At 27.9% G+C, this 19,197-nt stretch overlaps 1 protein-coding gene across 27 annotated transcripts in view; it reads left to right on the top strand.

Moving 5' to 3' along the window:
* The window catches only part of LOC107456607 (bruno 3), a 705,687-nt gene that overhangs the window by 262,163 nt on the left and 424,327 nt on the right, over positions 1–19,197 (top strand). For 5 of the 27 annotated variants that reach the window (XM_071179600.1, XM_071179598.1, XM_071179596.1 and 2 more), the window contains exon 1: positions 502–1,693. The exons of 8 other annotated variants lie outside the window; for them this stretch is intronic. The gene's annotated coding sequence lies outside the window, so the exon portion shown is untranslated. Of the gene's footprint in view, positions 1–501; positions 1,694–19,197 lie in introns of those variants that run through there. 14 more of the 27 variants (XM_071179590.1, XM_071179589.1, XM_043044194.2 and 11 more) reach the window with 5 other exon arrangements.

The raw sequence follows: 19,197 nt of genomic DNA, 5'->3' as shown, positions 1-19,197 counted from the left end.
ATAAAATACAATTTGGTTGGGGAAAAAAATAAACTCAGCAAAGTGCAAAATTGGCAAAAATTTTGCTGGAGTTGAGTGGGAATGAGGCGAAAGATTCTGGAAAAACGTTTCCCGTCCCTGGAATTTATCCCAAAAATAGGAAAGCACTTTATACAGCAAAGTGATACTATTTCCCGAGAATTGCCGTGGGGTAAATCCTTCTCCATCTTCTTCTCTCAAAAAGAGGATACAGGAGGTAGGAGAACCAGTTACTCCTAACTAAATAGTACGATGTGCTGGGGGGAAGTAAGCCCCCACCCTCGCAACAGGAAACTTGAATGCACGAAGAAAGTAAGAGCTGGGGACTTAGCCGCTATAGCAGCAGCTTGTGGCTTCCTATAGATTCTGTTGCTATGGAAACTGTCACGTGAGTGAACATTTTGCAGCTCCACCCCCATCCGTTCGAATCGCGTCCCTCCTCCTCTTCACTGCACCCCACCCTCGAACTCGACGAAAGGCATTGTGGGTGAATCGCGAAAGAGATGCCTCTGTTCGAATGAGTTGGATGAGTCCGTGGATGTACGGTGAGCGGTGCGGAGCATCATTTGTTCAACAACCCCCATCAACCGCTACTATTCGAACATGGAACACCCAAGGATCAAACCTCGCCAAAGTCCGCACAAGTCCGATCCGCATCATTCTCTTCTCAACTGTTGATTTGAGAGAGAGTTGGAAAGTTTGGTGGAACTCTCGCCAAACGCAATTCTTCCGAACCATCTGTTGATGAAAAGTTGGCATTTTTTTTCCCTCGGAAAAGTTTAAACTTTTCCAGAAGCTAATCGCACTGACACAATCAAAGGACAATTCTTTTTTCCTCCGATTTGAAACATTAAGGATTTAGTTACTCGCGGTTGCATTTTATATGGACTGTTTCAAATTGTTTTAAATACGGGTGTTAAGTGAATTTTGATTCATCATACCGGGGCTATTTCAAAGTGGAATTAGACGTTGGTTGTAGCTACATTGTGATATAGCGACTTACGGAAGGCTGTTATTTAGAGTTTAGACCTGTTGCTAACTGCAAAAGCATATTTAGATAATAGTGTTATAGTATCATAGCTTCTAAAACATATTTACGCCTTATCATTGTATATTATATATAGTTAAAAATATGAGCTGTAGTATGTACACAATGCTCTCTTACTACTAAGGAATTGAAAGTGATAATTGTTAAATCAAAGAGCATTTACTTAGCTGCTTGTAGATAACTCACACTATTTATCCCTTGCACAATAAACAATCTTCTTCAATAAAATAAATATATATATATCTTGTACTTATAAACTGATATTTAATAAAAAGGTGATTTGATTACTTTTGAAAGCGGATGAAATTTCGAGATTAAATATAGTCTGAAGTCAGAATTAAATATCGAGCAGAGAAAGATTCTGGAATTCGATTGCCTTTCCTGCCTAGTGAAGGAATTCGCAAAAGAAAACAAAATCCAGGAGCAGAACTACCCCTGGTAGCGTTCAAAGCAAGACTGCCAACACTTGTTGAAAGCTGCCGCTAGTTGGCGGAACAACAGGTATAGCGGCACACGCATTTCCGACAGCCTGGTGTAGATTCATCTTTGCGGCCGACAAAGGAAGATCAGCATCGGCGGACAGAGGATCAACTCTGTAGACTCAGATCTGCAGAGGGAGGACAAGAGGTAAGATCTTTATGTCTCTGAATGATTTCTATGTCCGCCATATGTTCTCGGAAGAGACGCATCACTAGGAAATAAGGTGTGCCGGAAATTATGGCGGTTCCTTTTTTTTATATAACGAAAGATGCTTTGAGCTCAACGACGCATCGATTCTTGTCGACAGGCATGTTTTATCGTTCGTCGCGACTATTCGTAGATATGCAGATTTCTTGAGGTGGAAATTGAAAACGCATCGTTAATTTTTAGTAGAATAATGCAAAGGCAAGATTCTTAACGGTGCTGTTTTTTTTTAGTCTGTTTGTGTTGTGACTTTTTATGTCATGGCACAATTAGTTCACGTAGTTCGAAGTGCAATCGGTGATAATAGTTTTGCTTAATTAAAAATAAAGTAGTTTGCAGATATATATTTAATCATAAAAGGAAATTAATTATTAACTGATGAGAATTAATTTTTTGACTATGTCATTGCAAAAGTGTCACTCGTTTATTTTTTTAAAAAATTTATTATAAATTCGTACTGATCATGATTAGATTTAGATTACCGGGACATGGTCATTTAATCATGCCTTATTATAAACTTTAAAAACGTTGAATTGCATATATAATTTTAACAAGAATTTTATTAGGTTTCCACAATGTTATTAAATATTCATTTTGCTTCCTAATACATCAGTCGTACATAATTAAAATGGGAAATAAAATATAACTCGCAAAAAAGACTATAATTATTTATAATTTACAATGGTATAAGCTTTTTAAAAAGAAATGTAAGTTAAAAATTTAGATTTTCAACGCACCTATAATCTAATTTATTATCCTGAAATCTAAATTGTTTATTACTCTCAATACATCCTAATTTAAACAGCAGTTATGAAGTACGATAGATATTATTTTGAAAATTTAGTTACATTTTCTCAGAGACGATAAACGGGATTTTTCAAATTTTTTTCTTTAAAATAAAAATATTCAACTTCCTTAAAACAATTAAAAAATAACTCAAATAAATATCAACTATTTTTATTTATTCTATCCATTAAATCATATAATATAATAAGCAATTTAACTCATATTGAATTATAAACTGAAAACAATTTTATATTTTTAGAAAAAAGGATTTTCAAAGAAGCTATTTCAATCGGTAGTTTCAACTCCCCTACAGTCGCAACAATCTGGAAAACATTAAGTTCTAATATTTATTTTCAAAGAAAACTTATCGTGAATGAAATCTATCATGAGCAAAAACCATCAGGAAAAAATTATCATTTATTTAATCTAAAACTAAAATCATGATCTGTCTTGTTAGCAACTGATATTCAATTTACACAACAAAACAGAAGCTAAAAAGAATAAGAATATTTTCGATAAAAAAAACAATGCTTTTATTTTTATATTCTAAGCGATTACCACGAAGAGAACGGAAATTTATTTCATTTTATTACAAATTTTTTCTGAAGGGTTCATTCAAAATGCAGTATAACATTTAATTCCAATACTTTAATTATTACTGATGTTTCAGAATCACCAGCGTTGTAAAGAACATTTAATTTAAATAATTTTCACGGTTTAATTCGTTTGCTTTTTAATTTTTAAGGAATTAAACTTGTGTTAAAATTTATTTAAAAATATCAAGAAAGGTATTTCAGTTTTTTACACTAATTATATTTTCTTAGTAATTAATTCTGAATCTTAGCTTCTAGCATTGCAGGAATTTTCGTATGAAAAATTTTAATAAAGTTTCCGTTATTTTTTTATGAATTTTTAATTAAAATACGTCCATAAGATCAATCATTCATATACTTTGTGCAAATTAACTTGTTTACTTTATTTAATATTCATTAATAAATCATTTTATGTAACTGGAAATTTTACATGCATGTTTCAATCAAATGATATCTAAAGATATTTAGGGAATTGTTACGTTAATTTACAACTTTACGTTTACAATTTTAAGCAATCTAATTTAAGTAATTTGCACTACGTTTTGTAAAACAAAATAATTTAGAAAGAAATTATGTATGTAAAAAAGAATTATTTATTAACAATTTATTATTCTATGATTTTAAGATGTCAACACAACAATTGTTTAAACTACTTAAAATTTCAGTTTTTTTTAAACTTAAATTACTACTTATATAAATGCGTATGTAATAATCACTTTTAGATTTAAGTTAATTATAACGGCTGTAATTATTGCGGATAAATATACTACAGATATAATTAGCGCGTGTGTTAACATTTTTTTTTCTACAAAATTAATTTTAAAGCTTTTTTCGTCCTTCTTAAATCTCACCCGTCTTAAATTCCAATGCTTTTCAAACTTCATTTTTTCTCCAATTCATTAAGGTGGATATTAGGGAGAATTTTGAAAATAAAATTATATAGGGATGCTTCTATTTGAAGAAACAAGTAGTCGATATTGATATCAATGACAATAAGTTTTAATAATATTAAGACGTAAATAAACTATTAGATATAATTTCTTGTTCCCTTTAAAAAATGTAGCTCACATCATTTTTGGTGCAAATTTATTTCGGTGCTGATTTGAGCATATTTTTAGCAGCATATTCGCACTGATTATTTCAAGCATTTTTAGTTTTGTCAATATTGTATAATTTTCAGTGATAAACTACACAATAATAAACTAGTATTACATAATATATTAGATATTATCTAATATAATCGATATTATGTAATATAATTGATATTATAGATTATAATAGATATTATGTAAACCAATAAATATTATATAATTTTCAACAATGAACTACATAATAATAAACTACAGTTCGGTATTTAAAAATTTATTTTTGACTTACATATAAAACTATACCAAAGATTTTTCTAAATATAAAACACTTACAAATACAGTTATCCTGCAAAAGATTGTATAAAATTGACATAATAACAATTGTTTGAAAGAATTAGTGTGAATATATTTCTAAATGTGCTTGTTTTCAAACTAAATGCTTTTGGAATGAAGTTTTTAAATTGATTCTAATATGCACGAAAAAAATACGGTGTCTATCAACAAGGACACAAATGAATAAATAAATTTTAAAAATACGGCAGTTAAAAAGTGAATGAAAAATGTGACAATATACATTGTAAAAAATTTTAGTTAATCTCAATACAAGAAATGGAAGCAACTACTTTTTTACAGGGTCGTTAATACTACTTCATAGATAAAATAGATAATTGCAACGTTATATTTATTCATAAATATTGTAAATTAGTTAATAATATGAAATTAAAATACATAATAAATAAGTTTGCATAAATATAGAAATAAATATTCATTTTGAAATAATGTTATGATACATTATGGTAGACAATAACATTAACCTGTAAATTTAAAAGCAACAATGAATACTTTGGTAAAATAGTAAAACTAAATGTAAGCCTATTTTTTATTTTCGAAGTTAACATTTTGATAAAACTAATTTTTTTGAACGATTCTTCGTAAAACTTTTAAAGATACGTTAAGCAATTCCATGATTATTAAGTTTGATACAACCTGTAATAATTACATAGATTTGATATAAACACAAAAGGAATTTATTTCATAACTTGAAAAAATGCCGAAAAATGTTATTTTTTATGGTCAAGAGAAATAAAATGACAAAAATGATTACGAATGAAATGCAAACATATATTTATTCTAAAGTGATAAAATCATTATCAGTTAATCATTAATCTATATCAATAATCGTTATCACTTAGTTGAATTATACAAAACATTATAAAATAGCTTAAAATACATAAATTATTTAGACATTTCTAGGAATCCTCAATTTATGAAATAATGAATCATTTATGTATAAAAAGCGAAGGAGTAAAGCAATAATCCTGAAATTAAAAGAACAAATTTGCATATAAATATGAAAATTAGTCACAAATTAATTTTTCTAAAACCAAGTAGCTATTTCGTAGTTCTTTATTAGTACTTCAGAACTACATACAAATAATTTGCCTTATAATATGCGAAAAATGAATTAATAAAGATCTACTAAAATAAAAACATCAGTTTATAATTATGCATTGTAAAAAAATCAGTTTTATTTCAGTTACTACATAGTATTAGTTTTTAAAAGAATATCATTTTTCATATTTCAGAGATGAATGACTAAATTTTATTCAAAAATTATTCTTGGAATTATTGTTATTTAAAAACTAGAATAAAAATTTTTCATTAAATTATTTTTCTTTATCTCCCTAAATGCTAACGATTAATTTAATTCTAATTTATATAATTTTAAATAGCTGTTGTAGCATTAATATTTTTTATTTGAGGGAATATTTAAGTTTATAATTCTGTTTAGCAATCCGTTATTTCAATTTTCTCATTTAAAAGTTTGTGTTAGTTAACAACGTAATTAAATTAAATGTAACTGAATTTTTAATCAAAACACATTAAAATAGCGAGAGAGGGCTGCTTTACTAGGTTGTTAAATCTTCTACTGAAAATATTTTAAGATTTAGAATTAATATTACTAGAGAAATATATAATATAGCTAACATCTAGCTAACTATTAGCATTAGTGAAGAATATTCTTCCATAGCTAATTGGTACTTGAGATATAGCTTTTCTTAGAAAATTGAATTAAGGTTATATCAGCTTCTAGTTAAATAATGTCACTTTATATCGTGAAACAACATTCTGTATAAATTAATAATAATAATGTCAGAATAGTTCATTAACTCTAACTTCAAATTTTTGTGATGATAAATTTTTTTTAGTGTGGATCGAAATCTTATTAGTCGATTATTAAGTAATATTAATTTAAGTTGATAATAGTAAATGAAAGGATAATTATTAAGACTTACGTTAACAAAATAGTTTTGATTTTTTTTAGGGAAATAAAAAATCTAGAGGGTTTTTCCTAACATAGTTTTTTATTTTTTTATAAAAATAGATTAATATAATTTGTATATATAAATACTAACCAAGTATAAGACCATATTCAAAAAACTTCCCAGTTTATATATGTACTTCTGGTCAAAATATTTTTTTAATAGAAATCTTAGAAACTAAGCTTTTCTTATTAAAACATACTTTTTATTTTTAATTTCTTTTAGCTAGCGTCGTTTTCAAAAAAGTATATTGCTTATTTTATTACCTTTCAAAATATGAATAAATTAATATGACTTTTTTAATTTTCATCGCTCATTCAAGATCCCGAAGTATCGTGTCTTGAACCCGAAGTGAAATTTTAGCTCTAAAGAAAATTAAATTATTATAGCTTTTTACATTATTACACAAAAGTGTTGGCATTTAAAAAGCGTATGTGATTATATTAAACTCCTTCCAAAAATTCAGAAATCAACATTGAAATATAGATAAATTATAGAAAGTCAAATAAAGAGATGTACATTGATGAAATAAAATAATGCCCAACATACCTCTTAATTGTTTTCAAATATATATTAATTTAAAAGTCTACTTGGTAAATGTATTATTAACATAGTTTAAAGAGCCTATAATTTAGAGTAAAATTAATGTAATAGCATTTTTTCGTTTGATAAAGAAAGTTTAATTACATTAAAAAAGCTTCCTTTAAATTATACTATGGGTAACTTATTAATAAAATATTTCTCGAAATATAGATTTAAGTAGACTTTAACAATAAATGAGAAGACTTTAAAAATGGGTTAAAAACTCTAAATTCTCCAACAAACAATAAACCTTCTCTTAAGTATTTCATAAACTATCTTATAAGTACTCTAGATTTTTAGAGCCTAAATCATATCATCTGTATAAATAATTTTTATATTTGAAAATTTATTAGTTTTGTGATTTAAGTAGCCATCAAGTAAAATAAACTATAATTAAACTAAAGAAATTTTAAAACATTTGCGGAACACTTATTTAATTTCTTTTAAATAGCAAATTTGGCACATATTTCTGGCTATTTCTTTTAAACACAACAATTGAGAATAATTTGAATGTGAATAAAATATCGGTTAAATATGCTGCTTGTTTTGCCACCATAACTAAAAAATTTTAAAGTCAAATTTTCATCTAGTAATAGTAGATGCAATAACATTAATGTAATGAAATACATTATCATATTTTCGAAATGATTAACTAAGTCTTTTACGTCGTAAAAATAAAATATAACTGTCAAAATAAAAGTCGAATTTTTACCACAGTTTGATAGTTGACGCATATAGACTTATTTTTTTAACGTATTTAAACTATTTGTGCAATATTAATATGTGATCTAAAATTTTGCACCTGGTTTTAAAAAGCGTTTATCCAGTATAAATTATTTAAGTAGAAGTTCAAAAAAAATTCCCTCTATTCATTTAATGAGCTTTAAATTCAAAATTAAATCTTATTTGAGAGTATATTACTACTCAATCCCGCTTTGCTAAAATGGTAAAAATCATAAATACTACACGATTATTTAAAAAAAAAAAAGAAGGTGAAATTAGGTTTATTCAACTGTGTAATTTATTTTACTATTTTGATTCATTACTTTCACTTGATGCTGAAAGAAACTGCATTTTGCGTCATCTTCGCTAAGTAAATAATTATAATGTAATGGACATTTATTTAATTTACACAGTAAAAATTATGGTTTAATATCTCTCAAAATAGGATGTTGGTGCATCCCAAAAATTGTGTGAAGTAGCACTTTATTCCGGGTAAGCACCAAATTGAGAGTTTATATACGATTTAAAAGGTGTAATTCAAATCTAAACACTTACAGTAGATTCTGAAGCGTATACAGCTTACATAAAATTCTCATTTATTCATACGAAACGAGAATTGGTTTTCCTCCGGAATACATCGATGTAGTTGACGCTTTTTTTAATTGTCAGGCATTTGTAATCGAGAATTACTCGGCGGTTATTAGTGATTTATTGTGATTTAATTAAATGATTTATTGTTCGTTGTCAAAATAGGTATGTACGTTCTTAACTGTGTAAAAAAAAGCAATTATAATTTATTTTTAAGCATCTGTAAATAGTAAGTGATTTTAACAATGTAATTTCTATCATCTTTTGTTTTGTTAAGCCTTTTCCAGTTCGTCTTTTTATTATCCCTGTACTACTCGTACGTTTCATTTACCAACTGAATTTATTTTGAAAATTAGAGCGTTTATCATTCTAAATTAATGATTTTTACTCTATATTGTATCGTAATAATGCATTTACTGACCCTAATCAGTATCGTATTTTACTATAATATTTATTTTTAGTGGTACTCATTGCTGAAAATTCCAAGTAGCGTAATAGAACATTCTTGGTGTAATAGAACACCACCAAGGTGAACCTAGAATGGTCTCTTACCCTACTTGGTGTATAGTTGTCGCTACGAACCCCCATGTTTGTTATTTAATACCACTTAAATTTATAATTAACAGCCGAAAATGATACACAAATTCAATAAATTTATTTTTACGAGCTAGTAGAAAGTAAGAATGAATAATTTAGGTTGCATACATGCAGTTATTCTTAAAACAAAATAAGTTTTGTTTTTAAATCAAACTTGCGTATGTCTGATAGAATATGAATTAGAATTCAACTTAAAAGAGCAGGAGCTGATAGAAATTATACATTATAAAACTATTTCATGCAGTTTACAAAAACTTAGAAATTAATTTACAACTGAAAATACACGTACATACTTTTAACGACGAACTTTAGTTTCTGTAGATGAAAAGTTGCGTTAAATATATCCGGAAATAGTCACCAACTCGTTAGAGATTGTCAACAGTATTATGTTTTGTAAACGATGTTGAACAGCCGACCCACTTTTTTTGGTTTACGACTACTAACGTTCAACTCCGTAACCTTGTAGTCTTGATCTCAATCCAGAAAAGAAGGGAACTCTTGGATCAAGTATTGGTAGAAATTGCCTTCGTGGGCGACTTTATGATGGAACTAACCCACATTTGAGTTGTATGGAAGGGAAAACTACGAGATCCTGACGGCAAGGGAACTCTAACCCATGATCCATCTACTACTGAGGGTATCGTACGTCAGCACTGTGGTCGGTACGAGCCGGGTGCGGAATTCGAACCCCGTTCACCTCATTGGGAGGCGAACACCGTATCCTCTGAGCCACCCACAGCTCCCAAAAATATTATAGATGAAATCAAAACGCGCACACATTGAAATTTTCAAAAGCAAAACTATTTAACTCATTGTGTAAAAATGAGTGAACTTTCATACGCTCTTTCAATCGTGTATGAAACCTCGATTTGGGGTTAACTTGGGAAAAAAATGCAACTTTTATGTTTGTTCAGCATCAAATTCGTTACATCAATCGATACAGAAACATCACTTAACTTCTAATTTTTACAGTGTATAGGCATTGTTAAATTTTCTAAGTACACAACTATAAAGTACAAATTGCAAATTTACCATTTTTTGAAATTAGTAAAATTTCCTTTCAATCATATACACATCTTACTGAGGCTCATTTCTGGTATCATAAAGCCTTGTAATTAAATCTAGTGAAATTTGATAATGTACACTGCAAAAAATTTGTGCGTATAGTTGCCTTCATTTTCGGTGTTGATTAAAATTAAATACATTTTTCAGTAAAAAACTGTAGTTATCGTGTAAACAACTATCTGAAATTAACAATAGCAATTTTTCGAAAGAATTTGGCCAAATATATTACTAAAATTGGGCTCGTTTTTTAAACGAAATATTTATGCAGTGAAGACAAAAATTAATGTTCATGCGCATAAAAATGTGTTGTCAATGAACAAAGAAACAAGAAAATGGATAAATAAATAAAACTATATAACAATGGAAAAGTAAATAAAAAATAAATGTGGCTACATGAACTGTAAAAAATTTCAGTTTACTTCAAGATAAAAATGGGGGCAACTATACGCCAAAATGATTTACAGTGTACAGTAATAAACAAACAGAAACTATAAAACATTAAGAATAGAGTTGGTTTGTGATGATAGAGAAAAATATTAATGCATGAAAGGATATTTTTTAAGAAAGCTCTAAAAATTGTTTTCTCTAACTTAAAGTGCTAAGTTACACATTGCACATTACAAATATTAATACAATTTAGCTGCTATAAAAGTTTTTATGAAAATGCTTCTCTTATCTATTTATCTTTTTGAGTTTTCTTTTTAATTTAAGGGCAAAATCAGACATGAACGCCGGATTCTTTAAAAATAATATCACTATAATTGCAAACAAAAAATAATTACTTATCACAACAAATGAATTCCCATCAGCGCTAAAATCTTTTTACTTCGCGTGGTTTCATGTGTTTAAATCTACCCCTTTCTAAGTTATATAAATCTTTACGTTTGAATCAACCATAAAACATAAATCACAGCATAAAGAACTCCACCATTTTCTCATTCACGTCAAAAACATACATAACTAAGTAAATTAAATACATAAAACTTTCCTCTAAGAAAACATTTATTCAAACCATAACTAATAAAATTCAAGCATTGTTTAGAGATCCGGCCTATATTTCCAACTTTTAAAACTTCGAAAACTACACGCCTATTGTGCTCGGCATTGGGTAAGTAAAAATTCAAAGTGCGTGACTTCACTTCAGATCCTCCACCGCAATATCTTACACCTGCTGCCATATCCGCGAGTATTTTGTCTTCTAAGAAAAGGGGGTTAATTTTGAATCTAATTACCTCTGCTCTCTCCGCTCAACCCTTTAACTCTAATGATTTCATGTTTAGGTCACGTACCGAATTAAAAGGCTTGAATGCATGTTTACGGCCACGTAGGTAAAGTGAAAACTCGTGACTAAACCGGAAATTACCGATAAAATAAAATCGGTTTCAATCGCTTGTTTCGCCAAAATTTATCGAAAATAAGTTTTTCATACTCTTTTCGATAATATAGTTCTTAAACTTAAGCGGTATCTTGCGAACGTATGGTTTTAATAAGACATTCCTTTAGTTAAATTCTAAACATAATGTACTTACAAACTCATGTGTTTTCGTAAAATATATAAAGATTCAATTTACTTAAAATACTTTGAACTTTTCTTTTGATAGAAAGTTTGATTGTTCAATAGGATCTGTAAACGTTTTGAGAGACCAGATTTTTACCCGCAAAATCGCATCTTTTCTATCTCAAAATGCGATTAGTAGCTTAACAGAAAATAAACATTGTATAAAAAACTGCAAAAAATGTATTATATAGTTTGATTCAAATATTTCGTTCTTACATATATTAATATCGTAATAATGTACACTGTGAAAAATTTTGGTGTGTAGTTGCCATCACTTTTGGTATTGAGGAAAACGAAATTTTTTTACCTTGCATACAGTCCCATTTTTCGTTTACTTTTTCACTGTTTTAGTTTTATATTTATTTATTATGTTCCTTTTTGTCTGCTTACTAACAACACATATTTTTATTCGCTTTAAAATCAACATTAAACTTTAATCTTGATTCTATCAAATTTAGAAAATTATTTTGCTTAAAAAAAAACAAGCTAAGTTTTAGTAATATATTTGCTCTAATACTTCCAAACAATTGCTATTTTGTCAATTTCATACAATTTTTTCCATGATAACTACAGTTCTGTACACGAAAATGTATTTAGTTTATCACAATACCTAACTTAGTGGTAACTATACAAGAATATTTTTACAGTGTATACAGCTGTATTGACTTATATTGTGCTGGTTCACTTAAATAATATGCGTTTTATATGCGGTCAAAAATCAATTAATCGGGTACATTTGCACAAACCCAGCACTTCACATCAGGTTAGGTTTTTTTTGTAATACATGAATGATACCGTATTATAAGCTTACGTCATGTTAGTAAAAATTACTTTGGCATCAAGGCACACATTTCTGTGTATGCAAATAGATATTTACAGAAATGTAAATAATAATTTTGGCAAATAATTTCTGAATACATAGGAACTCAGTTTTTATAACTCTTAAAAATATTTGTTTCGTTTATTTAACAAACCTTTGTATTATTTTTCACTTCAATTTAGAAACTCTTTAGAATATATTAAACCTTATTTTTTTAATCAAATAATTTGAATAGATAATGTCATTTATATTTTGCATTATTGTATCTTCGCTAAAATTAGTATAATTTAAGGATCTTGTATTCACAATATGAAAATCTACATTTAACTCTCTGTTATACGCAGTAATTTTAAATATGAAGCATGAATTGAAAAATTTCTTTCCTAACTTCGATTGTTATAATTTTCTTACTTAATTATTTGTTATTAGCATGTTGAAACAATATATGATGTATATTTTATCATGTAGAGAAGAAAAAAGCATATTTTAATAGCAAAACGTTTTATCTTTTTATATTATTAGATTTATTTTTCATGTGCATCTTTACCTTCTGCAGTTTTCAACAATTTTGCAATAAAATTGCAAAATTATTATGAATACTTCGATGTGATAATATTTTTATTGTTGAATCAAATTGTACAGAGAATGCGCTGTAATTACTAAATTGAAAATACTAGTTTTTTTTTTACTTTTTATTAAAAAAAAACGATTCGGGAGATTCCTCGTCAGAAGTGATCACAACTATAGTACATATAATTTATTTTTATAAATAAGAAGAAAATAATTGTTGTTATTTATTCACGTTTGGAACAAAGACATTCTAAGCAAAGATACATATTTAAAAAATATTTTTAACTGAAATATTAATTATTTGCCTGCGTCATGCAGAGCCTGATTTAGAAAAAGGCCTAAAAGTCCCCGGCATGAGATCCCTACTTGTCTGGGGCCCATAAATATTAAAAATATTTCTTTTATCTTACGAATTGCCTATTCAATTATCAGTTAACAAAAATTTAAATAAATATAAACACAAATTTACAAGTATATTATTATTTACTTATGGCATAAGAACCTCGAAAAGCTTTTTGGTAAATGAATATCATCGAAATTTGAGGATTGTAAATTGGGCCCCTAACACTTATGTGCTTAGGGCCCAATAGGTATTTAATCCAAAATGTATAATTTTAATTGTAACACTACGAAATCAACAACTTTGCAAATTATTTTTCAATGTTTGTAATATTATTAGAGAGACAATGATATCTTTTAGCCAGTCTTAGGCATTTACAGCATTTGTTTTTCTCCATTACAAGATGCAGTATTCGAAGCGAACACTTCGAAGTTTCACACAAATCTAATTAAGGATACCCAATTCCAAGGTCATAAATGCTTATCTTTGAATTGAAAATTTACAAATCCACTCATAAATTTGATCGCTACCTTCACACACAGTTCACGCTTACCAGGGAAGACACAAATTCTAGCATAAGTACAAAGCCTCACCATGTAACTCTTCAGTTTAAACTTTGCCACTAGTTTCCTACTCTCTTCTCCTGCTAGAGCAAGCCATTAATCTAAGTCCAGATTCCTCATTTCGAGCGGAGTTGTGCTGTTTATATGCTGGCACTGCTGAATTTCATGCACGAAGATAGGGAAGTGCATTGTTTGCTTTTCCATCCGCAGGTTTTGGGAAACTGTTATGATTGCAGCCTGTGCTTTATTCGGGTGCCTGAATCAAGAGAACAGACCCCATTGTTATGTATGCAATCTCGCTGAGTTGGATGCAACATAGACTTTCATTATAGCCTCCTACACGAATAGGAGATTTAAATATCCGACTTAATTCCCTATTGTTCATTCAATGGCCGTTTCGAAAGGAATATAGATGGGGACTATACAATTAAAAACTGCTATGGACCGAAGATATAACAGTGTATAATTTGTCGAAATATATAATTTTAATGAGCCATGTAAATTTATTTAAATTGAGTTGAAAATTTTTAACTTAGAGCCAGTTTATGGCGAAATCATCTTATTTATAACTGAATTTGAAATCTGTTTACCGTGGATTATTTTTATGAATTTGCAGTTCATTTTTCCGACTCTATTATAGACAAGAAATAACCCTGATTAATTTTTTTCAAAAAATTATTAATCCATTTTATTAATTCGATGACCTGTTGCAATATTGAAAATTTTATTAGAGAGTTCTGGAGTTACTTTTTATTTTAAGTAATAATTTGAGAATTTTTCGTGATGTTGTATTGTTTTCTAAATAAATAGAAAATGCTCACAAATTTTCTATGAGAAATTTTTAGTTTTGGTTCAAAAAAATTAAAACTACTCTGAAGAAAATAGTATGGTCAAAACTATCAGAATTTACCGCTTTTCTGTCTCAATGGGAACATCAAAAATATTGATAATTTTTACCAAAGCGCTTTTGTAATGATTTTGGTAAAATTAACAATGAAATGTGACTTCATAATAAGTGATAAAGTTGGATAAATGTGATAATTTTATCATGATACCTTAGAGCATGACATAAAACTTACTTATTCGGTTAAATTTACAATTAAGATTTGTATCTGTAACTAAATGTGTTGTAATAAAATCTATAATTTTGAAAACCAGAATTTCTGGTAAACCGTTACTACATGAACGGAAAAATTACCAAATGAATTGTTTATAAATACCATACATTTTGGCTTTATTAACATGAAGAATCTTTTCTCTCTTTTTTAACAGAAATGTCCTTACCACACAATTTGGTAATTTCCTTTTCTCCACGTACGGATTTTAGCATTTTATTTAGATAAAAGTATTCTACTTCATTCAGTATTAAACCATAAATAGACCCCATCATGATGTATGCAAATCGCTGAGTTGGATGCATCATAGATTTTTATTTTTACCTCCTACATCAATAAAAGATTTAAATATTCGGCTTAGCTCTCTATTTTTCATTCAATGGCTCCTTTGATAGGAATATAGATGGGGACTATACAATTAAAAACTACTAAGGAACGTGATTACAATTATGTATAATTTGTAGAAATATAAGAGCAGCTATGATAAGACAAAGTAGGTATACTTAAAGTTTCAATACAAAATAAGATTTTATTTAAATGTGTATATAATTTTCATTTCTTAACTTAGAACTAGTTTATAAGGGTAAATCACTTGATTTGTACAGAGGATTATATTTATGAATTTACTGTACAATTTCCTAATACTATTGCAAACAAAAAAAATTTTAATGATAAATTTTCGTTCAATTAATAATTAATTCATTTTTTTAAAATTTGATATATCAATGCATTATTTAAAAAAAATTCTGTAGTGTTGTGCTGTTTAAATATTATAAAATGCTCACATCGTTGTCTTAGGGTCTTCGATCCATAAAAAACTAAAATTTAAATTTTTTATTTAAGTTAAAAATATTATGCTTCAGTTTAAAATATGTTATATTTAGAAACATAATATGTCTAAATTAGTATTTAAACGCAAATACCGAATGAAATTGAACTTTCCAAAACATGTGCGTCTCATGGGTTTTTCATTCTATAGGTGATTAGCGATATTATAACCACTATTTCTTCTTTTATAGTTATCTTTTCGTCTTTATTTTTTATTTGCATTTTATTTATTTTTCCTTAGTTTAAAACACTGTTACATTAACAGCGTAACAGATTTCATCTTGTTTTTCTAAGTATGGCAAATAATAATATAAAATTAAACTAAGCAGAATCGAAAACCAAATAATCTAAAATTAAACTCTACATTCTATCTTTCTCAATTTATTATATCTATGACAAATTCGTTTTATATTGAATTAGTGTAGATTGCATAAAATTTAGCTATAATGAAATGTAATCCATTTTTAATAGCATATTTATTTTTAGAAGAAAAAACGTGTAAATTTATTTTTTATCTTAAATTTTATGTTTTCTTTTCCTTTTAAAATAAAGCAAAATTTAAATTAAACATAATATAATGCGTAAAATGATTTATTTTAATAAAAACTAAATTTTGCTATCTGAGTAATTATGTTAAAACGTCAACCGAAAAATGATTTTACCGCTACATGCAACTCTACTCATTTCACATTAAATTAACTCATTTTCTACATCGGCAATAGCCTTGTGTATAGAGAAAATAAGCTAGTTTAGCGTTTACTCGTTGAAAAAGATTATATACTCCAATCCAGTTGCCTGTGTATAATCCAGCATATCTATGTACATTAAGATCTTANAAAAAAAAAAAAAAAAAATTAAAAAAAAAAAAAAAAAAAACGCATCTCTTTTAAAAAAAAAACATACAAGCGTCAACCAAAAAATGATCTTACCGCTACATGCAACTCTACTCATTTCACATTAAATTTACTCATTTTCTACATCGACAATAACCTTGTGTATAGAGAAAATAAGCTAGTTTAGCGTTTACTCGTTGAAAAAGATTATATACTCCAGTCCAGTTGCCTGTGTATAATCCAGCATATCTATGTACATTAAGATCTTATANAAAAAAAAAAAAAAAAAAAAAAAAAAAAAAAAAAAAAAAAAAAAAAAAAACGCATCTCTTTTAAAAAAAACATACAAGCGTCAACCAAAAAATGATTTTACCGCTACATGCAACTCTACTCATTTCACATTAAATTAACTCATTTTCAACATCGACAATAGCCTTGAGTATAGAGAAAATAAGCTAGTTTAGCGTTTACTCGTTGAAAAAGATTATATACTCCAGTCCAGTTGCCTGTGTATAATCCAGCATATCTATGTACATTAAGATCTTATATTAAACTCGAGTTTCTTTATTAAACTTAAAAAAAAAAATAAAAAAAAACGCATCTCTTTTTAAAAAAAACATACTAACGTCACCCGAAAAATGATTTTACCGCTACATGCAACTCTACTCATTTCGCACTAAACTAACTCATTTTCTATATCCACAATAACCTTAACACATATCAAGCTATCGTCTTTAAAATGAGATAAAGACAGGACAACAGCCATCATAAATCTTTTAATATTAAATCTTGAGGATAAAATTACAACACCAACAACACTGCAATAACACTCATGAAGGGAAGGAGAAGAGTTTAGTTGTCTATGGGGGGAACAGATGCGAATTTGATTGAAAAATCTACCTCGACCAACCCTTAAGCAGGCAGCAGAGCGGGCTGTTGCTTGGCGACAACAACACTGAGTGGCCTATATTAAAAAGAAAGTGGATATTCTCTTACAGGAGCCTTTATTAAAATGTCTTCTCTGAGTTCGTCATCTTCTTAACTTAACATGTATAATGACGTTTACATGTGCGAGTGAAAGTTTGTTTTCATACAGGAAAGACATTTTTTTTTCCTTGAGCAATTTCAGTTGGGAAATATTAGTTTCGAATTGGAATAGTGGAAGTTGACATGTTTTGATATCATATAAAGAAAATTGTCAAAAAATAATTTTTTGTCTGTTTTAATGCTTTCTTTATGTCTATTATTTTACTGCTAAATTTTATCCCTGTATTAGTTTTTTTTGCAATTAAATATGCAGATTTTTCTATTATGACTATCATTGAATGCTATATTTTATAAAAATGGCACATTGCACTGAGAAAAAAAGTATGGTCCGTGTTACTATGTAAAGGTATTACCGTATTTCTGGCTCTATGGAAACACCAAATAATGATTTTGTAATGATTTTATACTATTTATAATAATATAAAAATATTAGTTTCGAGTTGGAATGTTTTGGTGTCGCACAAAGAAAGTTGTCAAAAAATATTTTTTGTGCATTTTCATGCTAATTTTACTAGTGGTTTCTATCCATATATTAGTTTTTTTTTTTCAATTAAAAATATACTGGGCGTTTTATTATAGGAATCCCCTAACGTCTAATGCCCATTACACTAACAAAAAAAAGTATGACAGATGTGTTACCGTGTTTCTGGCTCTATAACAGCACCAGAAAGCTCGATATTTTTTACCGAAGTGCTCTGGTAATGATTTTGATAAGATTATTAATAAAATATGGTTTTATAATATGTGATAAATTTTTGTAAAATTTGGTAATTTCGTCTGATACTTTAAACATGTCATAAAATTCTTTATTTCGGTTAAATTTTCCTTTCAGTTTTATATTTTTTTTACTAAATTTGTGGTAATAAGAGCTATCATTTTGAATACCAGAATTTCCAGTAAACAATTACCATATGAATAGAAAAATTATCAAATGAATAGTTTAAATACCTTATACTTTGGTTTTATTACCAAAATTATGCTTTTTTTAACCGGAAAGGTCATTTTCATATAGTATGGTAATTTTACCAGAAATTTTTTATCCGTGTTAAAGTTTCTGTTTGATATTTTTGAATAAGGAAACTCACTATAACACAAAAACCCTAATTATTTCGAAGCGTTACTGAAAAAGGCGGGACTTATCTCACCAAAAGCTAATTGTATTTGAGAAAAAAGGTCAAAGGGGATTTTCCCTTTTCAAGAGAAAACTTCAGTAATTTTATGAAGATTATTCGCAATTACCACCATAAATATATTTTTAGAATCCCTAAAAAAAAGAATTTAAAAAAATCCACACATAAGAATTTTCAAATTAATTTTTAAATGAGGAAGAAACAAAACTCTTATCCAAATTCGTTGAATAAACAGGTGGAATGGTTAAAAAAAAGTGGTAATAAAAAAATTTCAATTCCACTTCCTTTCATTTACAA

This window comes from Parasteatoda tepidariorum, chromosome 4 (assembly GCF_043381705.1).
Source record: "Parasteatoda tepidariorum isolate YZ-2023 chromosome 4, CAS_Ptep_4.0, whole genome shotgun sequence".
Lineage (NCBI taxonomy): Eukaryota > Metazoa > Arthropoda > Arachnida > Araneae > Theridiidae > Parasteatoda > Parasteatoda tepidariorum.
The sequence above is the reverse complement of the archived record's forward strand: the minus strand, read 5'-3'. Positions and strand labels throughout refer to the sequence as shown.